The sequence below is a fragment of the Schistocerca piceifrons genome, chromosome 4, assembly GCF_021461385.2.
Source record: "Schistocerca piceifrons isolate TAMUIC-IGC-003096 chromosome 4, iqSchPice1.1, whole genome shotgun sequence".
NCBI classification, from domain to species: Eukaryota; Metazoa; Arthropoda; class Insecta; order Orthoptera; family Acrididae; genus Schistocerca; species Schistocerca piceifrons.
The window spans coordinates 751,396,398-751,412,362 of record NC_060141.1 but is presented as its reverse complement, the minus strand read 5'-3'; the positions used below and the strand labels follow the sequence as shown (position 1 = coordinate 751,412,362).

The 15,965-nt window shown below is 41.5% G+C and overlaps 1 protein-coding gene across 1 annotated transcript in view; it reads left to right on the top strand.

Moving 5' to 3' along the window:
- The window catches only part of LOC124795084 (adipokinetic hormone/corazonin-related peptide receptor variant I), a 1,108,661-nt gene that overhangs the window by 314,150 nt on the left and 778,546 nt on the right, over nt 1-15,965 (top strand). The window contains exon 2 of the mRNA XM_047258905.1: nt 11,724-11,780. The gene's annotated coding sequence lies outside the window, so the exon portion shown is untranslated. The remainder of the gene's footprint in view (nt 1-11,723; nt 11,781-15,965) is intronic.

Here is a 15,965-nt window from a genome sequence, read left to right as displayed (position 1 = left end):
AAGAAGTAGTGTTGTCCTTCCAACGGAAAAACAGTGCTGACTCTTGACATGCAGACAGGTATTGGTCCACATCAGAGCAAACCCACACCAGAGTCAGTCGAAATTTTGAAGAGTATTGGTAGGTAGGTCATCACAGAGCAGACCCACTATAGTCCTGGTAGAGATTATAGTATTGGTGGGCTACCAGAGGTGTAGACCCACTGCAGTCCTTGTAGAAATAATGGTATTGGTGGATCATCAACGATGCAGACCCACAGCAGTCCTTGTAGAGACAGCCAGCAACCATCTGTTGCGACTGTGCAGGTGCACAATCACCATCGAAGAGTTTTGCAGACAATATAGCAAGTCCATAAACCACCACTTGTGCACTCACAAATTTTTTTTTTTTAAATTGTCCTTAGAACCAGCAATGCTGTTATCCAGTCCCTTGCTGAATTATTAACACACGTGCAAACACTATGAGTCCCTACTTCTCACATATTGTCCATATACTATGACCAACAGAAACGTGAGCAGTGAAATGTAACTTACAAGTTACTTAATTTGATGAACTGGTATCAATTACAATTTTATAACATAAGAATACAATAACAAAGGTACAAAATACATCATTAAAAACATAACAATACAGATAACATTTGTAGTAATAGGGGCTTTACAAAAGAATAAAAATCAACATATACATCAGTGTTACAGGAATTATGACATAAGTAAATACATAAAAGATCAGAATAACTTTTGAAACATCAACTTCACACATGAGCATTAAAACAAAACAGAATAAATAATGTCTAAACATCAGAAAAATTCTACAACGTAAATCTTACTAGGTAAACACATAAAGACAGGAAAAACACAAATTCACATAGCATAATATCACAAAGGTACAGGACAGGGTTTGTTTTCAGTGTGACATTTGGTACTACAGTCCAACCCAAAACTTCGTTCTGTAGATCTTTCCTCTTATTTCAACATTTGTTTCCACCAAAAAAATCCTATCCAAGCATGCTTTCTATCTTCTGTTCACACCCTCTTTCAAAATTCTTTTTTTTGGCCAAACCATTTTCTTATAGCTTCTCAATGCATTTCTTCCAATTCATCACAACTCGTTCTCACATATAGCCTACCCCATCTTAAGCTAACTTAAATCTACTGAGCTCAGATGCTAAACTAAGGGACGAGGCAATGCAGCAGCACAAAACAATTAACACACACAGCAATGACAAAAAAATGGAAATTGGCAAAGCAAGCTACAGTAAATCTAAATTACCAAGCAATGCAACATTACAACTAATATGAGCCAATGTGCAGCAACAAGAAAAATAAATCAGTAGTAAAACTAGCTTAACAGAGTAATACAAAGTGAAATTTAGTAGCACTATGCCTGGCAAACAGCAACAGCAAATGCAATAACTTATATCTAAACATGAGAAAGCTCAAGCAGAAAAAATATTACAGTAAAAATGGCCATGTTTAATACCTATGTCACATCTTAACACTAGAATGATACATCACTGTAACTTGCTCTAGCAGACAAGTTACCAAGTCACTGACAAAAATTATGTTTGCAATTCCTGTGAAGTGGAAATGTCTTTTTGTGCTCCCGCATTTTTTTGGAGTACATCCATCATAAAGTTATTTTTTACTGGATCTGTAGGCATAAAATATTTATATTAGTACATCTATAAAATTTTATTTTAACCAATGCTGCAGTGCAGCTAGGAACTAGATATTAAACAAAATAGGCAAAGCAAGGCGTGAAACGTCATTCACTAGCCATATGGCATTTCATAATGCAGTAAACAATCTTTCAGCTAGCAAGACAATAGACATGAAACGTTTCTCATCATTTCATTTCAGTAAATATCATAAATTAAGAACTCTACAGTGTAATCATGTTTTCAAGTTTGAGGGTGTCGTATTTACGATGCTTTCTACAAAGGAATGTCAATAGCAAGTATAACGGCCTCCTTTTTTTTTTTTCTCCACCTGTGCTTCTGAAAGGCACACACTAATGGCTTTTTTCCAGGCGTCTGTCGCGCAACTGGGTGCCCATGACACATTACATGAAGGTGGTCACCTAACTTTCTTACCGAAATATTTACGACAGCAGTTTCCACTACAGTGACAGTCTCATATAAAAATATTTCACAGGCCAAGAATTTGCATTACAAATCTGTAGAAACAAAATCCTATTGATATAACAGTGTCCAAAAAATTTTCGTCGGCATTGAAAATACATTCACGCATTTACATACATTTCATAACTCTTAAAGTACGATTCTTGGTTTCCAACAACCTTTTTCACAGACCAGAGTCCCTAACCACTACTCATTATTCCTTATCTTATTCGTCGACACTTCTTCAATATTTCATCATAACAGATACGTAGCATAATCAAATAACTCATATAGCATCAGCTTATTGATCATAAACGTACCGCAACAGCATAATACATATAGTCATCATAATAATAACATCGTAACACCTCAGTCAACTCTCAAAATCGTCGTAGCTTCCTCCAATAATTTCAAACCTAAAAAAAATTCTCTGCTCATGTCAAAAGTGTCATCTGCCTCAAATGTACTTTAAAAATCGTGATCCCATACCAAATATATCATTCAAAGCTCTCATAATATCACAATGGGTCCGAAAAAATATGAACAGTTCACAAAGTACAGACAAAATACAATTTCGTAAGTGTGAAGTTACCCAACTGTGTAATTGCGTAAAGATGTGTCACTGATGTAGTAAAAAAAAGTTTATCTCTCAGTTAAATGATCAGATAGCTGTGTAATTTGTGTGTTAGAGAAATATGGTACCGATGTGTAAAGTTGTATAAGCGAATACCATATTAGCTAGGGCTGCTTGTGCTTGCCAAACACATGGTACACAAAGTAGGCATGTACGCCCTGAGGATTAATGTAATTATACCCTCAGGTGTTACAGATTACAGAAATGGAATGAAATGTATCATGGAAAACCGTAGTACCTTTGGTATTCAAAAATCTTTAAAAATAAATGTCTTAAGTACAAAATTAATCACTCAAACACGTGTACTGTAGCGCTAGATTGTGCGTCTTGTTGTAAGATAATCCCTGTCATTACTTAAGAGTAAAAAATATGCCAAGAGTCGTAATTATCGTCGTCTGTAAGCAAAGTTATGTAGAAGTCAATGTACTTACCTCGTAATAAACAAAAGTGAAATGCTTTGCCTATAGATATCGTAGTTATTACTCTTATTGCCGTGATGAAGTAAGTACTGTACTGTAACATATTGTTGTGCTATGGAAAACGCTGTCTCATTGTAGCTATACCACAAAGTTACTGCTAAAACATGTTTTACTTTCCAGAATAATACAGAAAAACTGTGCAGATATAAAACAGATACACCGCAAAAACAATAATGTAAATTGTGTACGTTTTAGTAGCGTCGTGATATAATCGTGTAGCTATCAAAGAAATCAAATGCTAAGTTATCTTCAATCTCACAGAATGTACTTCAAATAAAGAATATCTTTTCAGGTAAACCAAAATGTTGCATTAAAATCTCATTACCAGTATATGTTCTTATTATGTTATGTAATCGTGCAACTAACAAGCAAAAATGTACAAATAACAACACTGTGTCGTCTGTTCACTATAACAATGCATTCGTAATTTCTGTTTAAATAAGTTCCCTAAGTTCTAGATTGAGTAGTTAACTTTAAAACATAGTTGCATGTTAACAGTTTCTAAGTGTGACAAAGAGTACTAGTAACGTGAAGTGAAAAATTTTATAGCAAAGACTAAGGTAAAAAACAGATTATCTCTCAATAAACGGTTTTACATGTGCAATGTGGTAGAATCTTTTACCCTTTCTAGTGCGTAGAGTTTCAACTTCAAAGCAATTATCATGTCGTATACGTCGGTAACAAACGCTAAAATTTTTCTCAAGGTTAGCGTCTATGTTATTTTTCTCTGAGCCAGCCGGTACACGTGGCTGCCTGCGGTGCGAGTCATTGTCTGTCTCTTTGTTGGTGCGCGTGGTTATTAGTATTAGGAGACCTAACTTCTACAAATTCACCTTGTCGAGACGGACCTGCCCTGTTTCAATCCCGCCAGTTTTGATGAAATTCAGGTCTGTCGTTATGATTATATCGTCTGTCGTCATGTCGGTAGATACCATAGTTTCTCTTTTGTCGGTCATGTGGTGCAGAATTTCTCCCTGAATCGTAACTGCGCGTTGAACTATTCCGTCTCAAGTTATTCTGTCTCCCTTGATAATAATTATTTTGGTTCCCATATTGTCTGTTTCTATGGTTATCTCTGTCATATTCATTACTATGGAAATGTGATTGTTCTCTGTAATTATTACTACTCTGCCAACGGTTGCCATATGGGTGTCCAGTTATTATTTCTGTCATCGCGGAATTGTGACGGATGTGACCTGTAATTGTTGTGCTCCTGTTTTCGAGTTCTGCGGTTGTCAGTGTCAATTTCCAATTCTTGTAACAGTCCGTGTAAAGCTTCAATGTCGTCTTTCCAACGTCCCGCCAAAATAATATGTCGTAAATGTTCAGGCAATTTGATTAAGCAAATGCGGATGAGTTCTGAGGGGCTGTATGGGTTTGACTGGTACTGATTCTTATGTAACATGTCTCGAAATATTTGACAAGGCTGGAAAATTCAGATTGTTCGAAATGTTTCATCATTATGATGCTATGTTTTACTCGGTCTTATATTGAGATCAATATGCTGAGAGGAACGCATGATAAAATTCTCCTTCACTGTGACAGTGGTGAATGACCGATCGCATTCTTACAGCTGGTTCATTCTCTAAGTAGCCACACATAAATTCTAATCTGTGCTGTAATGACCAGTTGGGAGGAAAACAATGAGAGAATTGATGAAGCCACGCTTGTGGATGAATGTTGTTGCCAGAATTCTTAAATGTTTTGAATTTACGTGTAGTAATGAACAGCTTATAGTCAAAATGATCATGTCGGCGAGTCGTATGTCGGTCATTGTTACGTCGTTTCGGCGGTTCCATCTCAAAATTCGGTGTACCTTGCCAATTTCTTTCATAATTTCCGAAGTGCCCTGTGTTATTATTTTGTGGCTGTTCCGTATTTCTATGTCCCTCTTCCCGTATTGGAGCGCGAGTGTCCTCTGAAATACGTAATTCTTGTATTACCTGTGTCAGCTGATCTTGTACTTCCCGGATTTCTCTTTGGTGTTGCGTATTAATTTGATTCTGATTTTGTTTGAATTTCCTAATTTGTTGGCACTCTTCTGTGTCATTAAAGACTACCGGTTTTGTGTCATTCAGATTATCATCTACCTTCGTAGATAAATTATTTAGCTGATCCGAAAGTTCAACTACTTTCTCTGATAATGAACTAATTTCCTCCATGTGTCTTTCTGAACCAATTTTTAGAGTATCTACTGTGTCCTTTAAGTTTTCTTGAGTTTTTGCAAGTTGCGTAACCGAATCGGTAGATGCAACTGAGTCAGTTTTAGCTTGCAAGGTCTCATGATTTTCATGAACAATAGTTTGCAGTTCTTTTATGGTTGCTTCGTGATTCTGTAATGCATTTTCATGCCGCGAAAAAATAGGTTGAAAATGCTCACAAATCTGTGTTTTTATGTCATTACAGACATTTTGACATTTCGATTCAATGTTATGTAACTCAGTAGTTAAATTTTCACGTGTTTGTTCAAGTGTGGTGTCTAGCTTTTGAAGCTTTTGCTGTTTTTGTCTCTGATTTTGTTCCATTGTGGCTAACTGTTTCTGTGTTTGTCTCTGATTTTGTTCCATTGTGTCTAACTTTTGAAGCTTTTGCTGTGTTTGTCTCTGATTTTGTTCCATTGTGTCTAACTTTTGAAGATTTTGTTCCATTATGTCTAACTTTTGAAGCTTTTGTCCCATTTGTTGCATTAATTGTAATAACAATGCACTGGTGTCTGAAACATGTTCCTCAGTGCTATTTGGCAATGCATTTTAACCGGCAATATTCGCATTTTGAAAAGCAGAAAATGTGTCTTGGCTTATTTGAGAAAACGGTGAGGGCGCAAAACCTGAATCCACAGTATTTGCAAGACTGTGTCCTGTCATTTCGGATTCCTGAGACAAGCTGTTGCCAACCGATCGATCGATAACGCTTCCCTGTTCACTAATTGTTTCACTGTCTATGCCATTATTTGCCACCCGCTCCATTTCCCTATGCACAATTACCAAATCACTAGCCGAGCGAGGTGGCCAGTGGTTAGCACACTAGACTCGCATTCGGGAGGACGACGGTTCAATCCCGTCTCCGGCCATCCTGATTTAGGTTTTCCGTGATTTCCCTAAATCGTTTCAGGCGAATGCCGAGATGGTTCCTTTGAAAGGGCACGGCCGATTTCCTTCCCAATCCTTCCCTAACCCGAGCTTTGCGCTCCGTCTCTAATGACCTCGTTGTCGATGGGACGTTAAACACTGACCACCACCACCACCAAATCACTAGTTTGAACATTAGTTAATTCATTACACGGTGGCGCTGACATGCTGCTTTCGTCTTCACTGTCACTTCTCATTTTACTTTGGATCCTAGTATTACGTTTTTCACACGCCATTATTGTCACAGTACTTCACATGACAACACCGATAAGCACAATTTAAAGAGCAAAATAATAAAACACATTAACATAGCACTGAAAATAATATCTAGTTAATTGCAAGGGCAGCTGCAAAATACTTGGTGCAATCTACATGCATGCCACAACAACAATGAAAGACTGCAAGTACAAAGGAGATTCTCTCTACAATTACGCACTAGCAATAAACAAAAGCTACGCTAATTACACAAACTACAAGAAAAAATCAGAAGATTCCAGTGAGGTATCCTGACAGGGTCGCCATATGAAACTTCCCCTTACAAAAATTATACAAGACTGTGCTTAAACTGACACACATTATTTTAGGCGCAACGCAATCTGACTTTCAAAATACCTACAAAAGAATGGCCCTGACTAACATTAACCTATACGTTTCACAAATCACTTACCTCACAAAAGTCTTTGTTACTCGAACTACTGCAATACAGCGAGCGCCACTACTGCCAGCTTAATAGTCATAATATATATAGCAGTTCATTACATCCAGTCTTACAAATTTCAAAACTCCGCCATTTCTCTCCCCACATCCACCACTGCTGGCAGCTCACCTCCAACTGCCGAACGCTATGCGCTGTTAACATCCAGCTGCCCAACACTACAATGGCAGACAACAATGCAAACTAGCCACAGACTGCACACAGCACAGCCAGTGATTTTCATACAGAGCGCTACGTAATGTTGCCAATAAGAAAACATGAACAGCCTACTTACAGTTTTAAAACCGTCGAAACCATGGTCAAGGTTTGGTTCAAATGGCTCCTAGCACTATGGGACTTAACTTCTAAGGTCATCAGTCCCCCAGAACTTAAAACTACTTAAACCTAACTAACCTAAGGACATCACACACATCCATGCCCGAGGCAGGATTTGAACCTGCGACCGTAGCGGTCGCCCGGTTCCAGACTGTAGCGCCTATAACTGCTCGGCCACTACGGCCGGCCGGTCAAGGTTTAATAAACGTGTATTTAACAACTGGTTGGCTGTTGTTTCTAATGCATTGATAACTGGGTAGGCACATTTGCGGTATATGTGAATACTGTTTGGAAAATGTCTTGCGAGAAATACCTTAGAAAAGATTTCAAGTCGTGTGTAAAGTTCCTCGGGAGTCGATAAGAGCTCTCATTCTCAAATATTAACCTTATGTTGTTAAATCCTTAACGTAAGGTTATACGTCTTAATGAGTAGGATATAAAAGCATTTCAAATTTTTTAAATTGGTCAATAAAATATGAAAGATTGTTAATGAAATTTTTGGTACCATCAGACTGGCAACCTTCAGTTGGAGCCTGCAACCGCTTTACGCGTTTAGTAATATAGATTAACTGTGTCATGCACAGGATGTAGCGGCTATACTCACCGAGCAACAAAGCCGTACCGACCAGGACTAAGCAACATCCACCCAGCTCTTCGCGTTCTCGGGGTGAACCATTTGTCTGCCTTGAACCATCAGAAGACTACGCCTACGTAGATTTGAAACGTGACAAGTGGAACTGTATTACAGGATATATTTGGGAACAGCTGCTTCGCACCCTCTAGCGAAGCACTGCAACAACGTTAAGAGTTCACTTATTGATGTAAGCAGTGTATATGTTTCGAGCGGAGACACATCTACGTCGTCAAGATGATGTTTTGGAACCCGCAGAGCGTCTTTCGCCACTAATAAAACATAATTACTTAGTTAATATTTATTCATTCAGTTCTGTGGCAGTCAGCGTCAGTGACACGTTGAAATTTCGCTGTCTCCTGTTCCAACAGTTCCTTACAAGCATTGCGGGTTGACGCCTGCAGTCTATAGGCGAACCATAGCGTGAGTTTATGCCCCCACACTGCGTTAGAGCGTCCTTGATCCCACTCTGGAAAATGACGATGACCCGCTCTGACCCTTTGGAGCATACGCCGCTGTCGGATGTAGTGTAGCTGGTGATCCTGGCAGGCAGGCCCTGGCATCCACGAGAGCCTGCAGTGTCGATCAGCAACAGAGACAACGGATGGCCTTCACACGTAGCAGTGACGATGATGTGACAAGCTGTGCGAGATATACTGGTGTTGGGAGACCTTCAATCTCTCCATCAGCGGTGTGGTATGTGGCGGCCAATGCAAAGCGGTTACTTGGATGTTGTCGGCTCAGGAACGGCAAGAAGCGTTTTCACGAGAAATGATGGAAGATCTAATACATGGACGTCACAGTAGTAGGGCAAGGGCAGACCACACCAATTTTGTTATCAGTTTGATATGCAAATTAATTAAATTGATCTTAGTTACCCCCATCCTGATGACGTCAGGTGTTTTCCCCAGACGGCACGTGGCTCCCCGCCAACTACTTCTCCCCACCCCACCTTTTCCCGCTCCCCTACCTATCCTATTGGCAGGGATATCGAATTTTGCCGGGAAATTAAAAAAAATGGTGAAACTTTCAAAAATGGTGAGAATTTCTTTGTCCCAAGGCTAAGCTGACGTCCCATTGCACCCTCTCCCGGGAAATGGCGGGAAATTCAGAAATGGTGGTGCCCTTTCTGGGAACCGAACCCTGCTCCTTCTGGACAGAAAGCCGAAGTGTACACCCACTCCCCCGTCCCACCACACGGGAAGTGTCCAAATGAAGAACAGGAGAGGAAATTTAGGTTAATGTACTTTGTTTATTTTGGTTGGGAAACTGAAGTAAAGATCAGTCCTAATTACATGATTAATAATTCTGTCAGAGACAGCAAAGGACCTGGAAGAGCAGTTGAACATAATGGACAGTGTCTTGAAAGAAAGATATAAGATGGGCATCAACAAAAGCAAAACTTGGATAATGGCATGTAGTCGATTTAAATCAGGTGATGCTGAGTGAATTAGGTTAGGAAATGAGACACTTGAAGTAGTAGATGAGTTTTGCTATTTGGGGAGCAAAATAACTGATGATGGTCGAAGTAGAGACGATATAAATGTAGACTGGCAATGGCAATGAAAGCGTTTCTGAAGGAGAGAAATTTGTTAACATCGAATATAGATTTAATTGTCAGGAAGTCGTTTCTGAAAGTGTTTGTACGGAGCGTAGACCTGTGTGGAAGTGAAACTTGGACGATAAATAGTTTAGATAAGAAGAGACTAGAAGCTTTCGAAATGTGGTGCTACAGAAGAATGCTGAAGGTTAGATGGGTAGATCATACAACTAATAAGATGGCACTGAATAGAATTGGGGAGAAGAGGAATTTGTGGCACAATTTGAGCAGAAGAAGGGATCGGCTGGTAGGACACGTTCGGAGGCATCAAGGGATCACCAATTTAGTATTGGAGGGCAGCGTGGAGTGGTCTCAAATCTGTACTCAATGCGCTTTTGCACAGTACATACAGATAAAGTGAAAGAGTTGAATATCTTGATTTGTCGGCGCAGCTCAAAATGAGTGCAAAATATCTGAAGCGTCACGAGTCAGTGTTCCTTGTAAATCGTCCAAAGGGACCAAATCTTTCATGTGGAGTTGCTGCTGAAATTCTTAGAAAGTCAAAGACATTCGTTGCGAAGTGGGTCAGACGATATTTAGAAGTTGGAAAGGTGGATGATTTACCGGAGAGGGCTAAGGTGCCACGTTATAATCGAGAATGGCGGCAATTGGATTAACTATTAGATAATTGTGAAATTAGTAACATGTTTTTTCATGTAAACATATATTTATAATAGTGTGCTGTATTTCATATAGATAACGGCGTACACTTTCTTCTGGAACTTACTGTATATCAGGAGTACATCTACATCTACGTGATTACTCTGCTATTCACAATAAAGTGCCTGGCAGAGGGTTCAGTGAACAACCTTCATGCTGTCTCTCTGCCGTTCCACTCTTGAACGGCACGCGGGAAAAACGGGCACTTACATTTTTCCGTGCGAGCCCTGATTTTTCTTATTTTATCGTGATGATCATTTCTCGCTCTGTAGGTGGGTGTCAACAGAATGTTTTCGCAATCGGAGGAGAAAACTGGTGTTTGAAATTTCATGAGAAGATCCCGTCGCAACGAAAAACGCCTTTGTTTTAATGATTGCCACTCCAATGTCTGTCTGCGACACTATCTCCCCTATTTTGCGATAATACAAAACGAGCTGCCCTTCTTTGTACTTTTTCGATGTCATCCGTCAGTCCTACCTGATGCGGATCCCACACCGCACAGCAATACTCCTGAATAGGGCGGACAAGCGTGGTGTAAGCAGTCTCTTTAGTAGACCTGTTGCACCTTCTAAGTGTTCTGCCAATGAATCGCAGTCTTTGGTTTGCTCTACCCACAATATTATCTATGTGATCGTTCCAATTAAGGTTATTTGTAATTGTAATCCCCAAGTATTTAGTTGAATTTACAGCCTTGAGATTTGTGTGACTTATCGCGTAATCGAAATTTAGCTGATTTTTCTTAGTACTCATGTGAATAACTTCGCACTTTTCTTTATTCAGGGTCAATTGCCACTTTTCGCACCATACAGATATCTTATCTAAATCATTTTGCAGTTCTTTATGGTGATCTGATGACTTTACAAGACGGTAAATGACAGTATCATCTGCAAACAATCTAAGACAGCTACTCAGATTGTCTCCTATGTCGTTAATATAGATCAGGAACAATAGAGGGCCTATAACACTTCCTTGGGGAACGCCGGATATTACTTCTGTTTTACTCGATGACTTTCCGTCTATTACTACGAACTGTGACCTTTCTGACAGGAAATCACGAATGCAGTCGCCCAACTGAGGCGATACTCCGTAGGCATGCAGTTTGATTAGAAGCTTGTGAGGAACGGTGTCGAAAGCCTTCTGGAAATCTAAAAATATGGACTGGTCTGGAGAACTGCGGCAGAGATTTTGTGATATGGCCTTGGAATTTCCGGAACCAATATCTTCCCGGTATCGATATCTACGTTAGGCAAATGTCGTTGAGATTCTCTATACCCTAAAAGGATGAACTCTCCGCATGCAAAACTAAGTACGTACGGAACCCTCAATGCGTGCGTTGTACTCTTACTTCGTTGGGGTTTTATGTTCCTTTTATGTACAGCGCATCATACTTGTGATGCTTCCAGTATGAGGAAATGAATAAAAGTGCGATTTCTCATTTCAGGGTGTTGGGGAACGTCTAGCACCTGAACCGGTCACGCCGCGTCACCCCTTCGAGCAGGTACGTACAGACTGCCTTCCGCTTTAGGCCACGCGACGGCAAGGCAGACCGAGCAGCAGCTGAACCGCTCGCGATCGCTGGCAGCCTCGTACTGAATTGCACAAAGGAGAGGAGTGGCAGACAGCTGTGGCCGTTCCAAGTAACAGTCCCGGCGTTGGCGTTGTGTGACTGAGCAAACCCCTGGGTGTTGGCGTGCTGATTCGAAGCGTGCTCGTCGCGAATGTGCGCACCCTAGAGCTGTCCCTCTGCGGGGCGTGAAAACGTAAGTGACAGAGAATCTGGTGACGTTACAGCGTGAAGTTCGAGGCCCACGAGAAAGACAGGCCGCGGCACGTACGTCACGAAGGTAGTCCTGCGCTGCCTCACTCGCTCAAATCAGCAGACAAACTACGTTTGTACGCCTGTTAACTCGTCACTAGGCGTGTCTGTACAAACGAAAACTGAATAATCTACTAGAATCCGCTGTTATGGAATCTTACTGTTATTAGTCCTATAATGATGGGAAGTCCGTGGGCCTACTTGTAATTTGTTACGGCTATACTGGTGTACAATAAAATACTAACATGCTAAAATGATTATCAGTTGCATAAGGCACCACTTACAGCATGTAATAAGTGCTGTTCAGCAGAAGAGATTAAATGCTATAAGCAAGCCATTCTAGCCAGCTGCGAGTTAACAGGTTTAGAAACGCATTTTGTGTGCTGAGCTGAGCGAGCGAGCGAGTTCAGGACTACCTTCGTGACGTACGCGCCGCGGCCTGTCTTTCTCGTGGGCCTCGGTGGAGTCCCACGTTTCCCCCACTACACTGCGAAGCGCGAAACGAAGTATCTGGAGTGTCGGATTTTCGTTCCGTGGAGGGGAACGTGCCCAGTGACATGCAACATCGCTGTACATCACAAACAGAATACAGGAGCGGTCAAATTCTGGGGAGTTACTGTTGTGACTTGGCAAGACAGCCAAGCCACTAGGAGGTAGCCGAAAGGCACGCGTTTAAGCTCACGCAGGCTGGCGTGAGGTCTGGAACAGTTAAAGGAGTTGAGTCTAGTAAAAAAAGTACGTAGCTTCTGGAATACTTAACTTTAATCCATAATTGGTATCGGTCTGACGGTACATGCATCACAAGATAAATAGCAAATGATAATGGCGCCTTGCTAGGTCGTAGCAAATGACGTAGCTGAAGGCTATGCTAACTATCGTCTCGGCAAATGAGAGCGTAATTTGTCAGTGAACCATCGCTAGCAAAGTCGGCTGTACAACTGGGGCGAGTGCTAGGAAGTCTCTCTAGACCTGCCGTGTGGCGGCGCTCGGTCTGCAATCACTGATAGTGGCGACACGCGGATCCGACGTACACTAACGGACCGCGGCCGATTTAAAGGCTACCACCTAGCAAGTGTGGTGTCTGGCGGTGACACCACAGTTACATTGCTTATTAGGTAGTTTTTTCGCCTTATTGAGTACGTTATATGAATATAAGCTGGAACGGTATTTTCACTCTGCAGCGGAGCGTGGGCTGATATGAAACTTCCTGACAGATTAAAACTGTGTGCCGGTCCGGAGGACCTGTCGAAAACGCGTCGCTCTAGATACGATTTGTTAAAACAAAAATGTTTCCGGTGTTTGACTTTTTTAATGCCATAACTTGTGTGCTACGATTGTATACTGTTTTAGTGCTACGGCAAAACGATGATCCATCGAAAGCGCATCGTTCTGCTATAATCTGTCATCGTTAAACAATATTGGCATTTGTAGATTGTCTTCAGACAGTGTGCATCATATAAGAAGAGCCCGATGTGTGGAAGACGTGGCATAGTTGACAGCGTAATGCGCTGTGAAAACAGAAAAAGCAGGTTCGCATCCACCTCCTTCCATATTCTTTTTAACCTTTTGTTTTGCAAAAGATCTTGAGTCTTTTTTATTAATACAATAGTATTACCTGCAGTAAACGCTGTTATTTATTATAAGTAATGTATTTGCTCCACATCTTGTTGCATGGGCATAGTGGATGACCGCTTTCCGCTACTTCGACCTGATAACCCCCTCATTTTCGTCCTCAAAGCTCTTGTCGTCACTGAGCGCATCCATGCTGGCGTCTCTGTCTTGAAAGAATCGACACATTTCATCGCCGACTTTGATTTGAAGGGCATTTGCCACGCGCATTAATGGACTATGGCCTACACTGAATAAAAAAAAAATTCTAAATTTGTGGTAAGATCTTATGGGACCAAACGGCGTAGGTCATCGGTCCCTAAGCTTACACACTACTTAATATAACTTAAACTAACTTACAGATAGGACGCACACCCATGCCCGAGGGAGGACTCGAACCTCCGACCTCCGACGGGGGGAGCCGCGCGGACCGTGGCACGACGCTTCAGACGCATGGTTACCCTGCGCGGCTACATTGAATAGGCATACGGCGAAATTTGAAGCAATGTTGACAATTTAGCTTGGGCTGAACGTTATTTTTGGAGCGTGCCTCCAAATGAGACTATTAAGACTTTCGTTCATATTTTGAGTAAAATCGCCCAAACATCGCTCCACCAAATCAGCTTTACTAACATCAGTGCCGCGCGCTGTAGCCGCGCGGTCTCAGGCGCCTTGTCACGGTTCACCCGCTCCCCCTCGCCACCCCCCCCCCCCTCCCCCTCCCGTCGAAGGTTCGAGTCCTCCCTCAGGAATGGGTAATTGGTGTACGTGTTGTCCTTAGCGTAAGTTAGTTTATGTTAGATTAAGTACCTAGGGACCGATGACTTCACCAGCTTGGTCCGATAGGAACTTATCACAAAATCACATAAGTTGGGGTGATGGCATCGATAACTACTTGTGGCAAACGGTTCTCTAACGCCGAGGCGGGCCGTGCACGCTCGCCTTCAAATGCCCACAGTATCGTTGGTTCTTGGAGTTCGCGCGTAATATTTTCGGGAATGATTCTTCAATGTATATACGTTCAAATTCCGTAATAACAAAATTTCGTGTTTTTTCGACCGTCAACCTGTCGTTCCACCTTATAGCCGGGTTTTCCTGGGTCCAGGAATTCTGCACTGCGCAGTACTCAAAGAGCCCGGTGTACTGCGCCGTCCAGTCAACAGAGACAGAATAGTGGAGATGTTTTGCCACAGATCGTAACGCGTAGTGCACCATCGCTTAACCTCATAGATGACAGGCAAGCAGGTTCTGTACGAGTCTAATGAGCAGCGCTATAGACGGCGAGGAGTATCCGCGATCACCAGAGAAGGCACAGAAAAGGAGAAAAAGGTGTCACAGGTTCTGCTGCAAAAACGAAGAGTGCCAGCTACTAGGTCAGGCTGAGATTTCTAGAATGTGTCGAAGATGAAAGGAGCATTTTGTCATATGTTCCACCGCGTACTGGAAAAATGGAAAATTGCCGTAAAGTGTCGGCGGAGCGTCAGAGTGGCCTCTGCAGCAACGCTCACGATAACTGTCCAGAAGCAGATGGGTGTGATCCACTTCCCGTCCTCACATCTCAGCCAACATCGGAATACGTCTTTTAGCCACATGCCAAAGTCCTTTGGGCGAAATGAAGAAGGATATTGAGGCGCTTCTCAAATATTTAAACGAGAGGAAAGAAACCGACTCCACTTTAAAAACCTGTCTGCAAGAGCTGTCGAAATCACCACCACAAGAGAATTAAATAGACATATTCTTCAAAACCGTGAAAAATTTTCAGACAGATCTCATTATGCAGACCAAAATGAGAGTTTTGCAAATCGTCACAGATATAGAATTGTCAAACCAACAGCACCACTGCAGTCGTAGTTCACAAACTGTCGATTGTAATGGAAGTCATTCGTCCTTGCAGCGCTCATCAGCACCGTTCCCTAGGGCCACCAGTCACGCCCACTACACCTCTTGTTGAAATTACTCAAACAATAGACATGGTCACTGAAACACTCATGCCCCTACTTATGAACACTAGCGATACAACAAATTATACAGAACAAGACAGTGATTGTATAAGGTTCCATACTTTACTTACTATATAAAACTAGCAGGAATCTTCGAAAATTTTTTGTGGTTGTCCATAACTGAGGTTTTTGTTGTTTGTGTTTGTGTGTGTGTGTGTGTGTGTGTGTGTGTGTGTGTGTGTCAGACTTGTAAAACGTATATTTTCTCATTCAATTTCTTGTAAAAAAAATATTTATAGCTATCAAATCTCTTTTCACA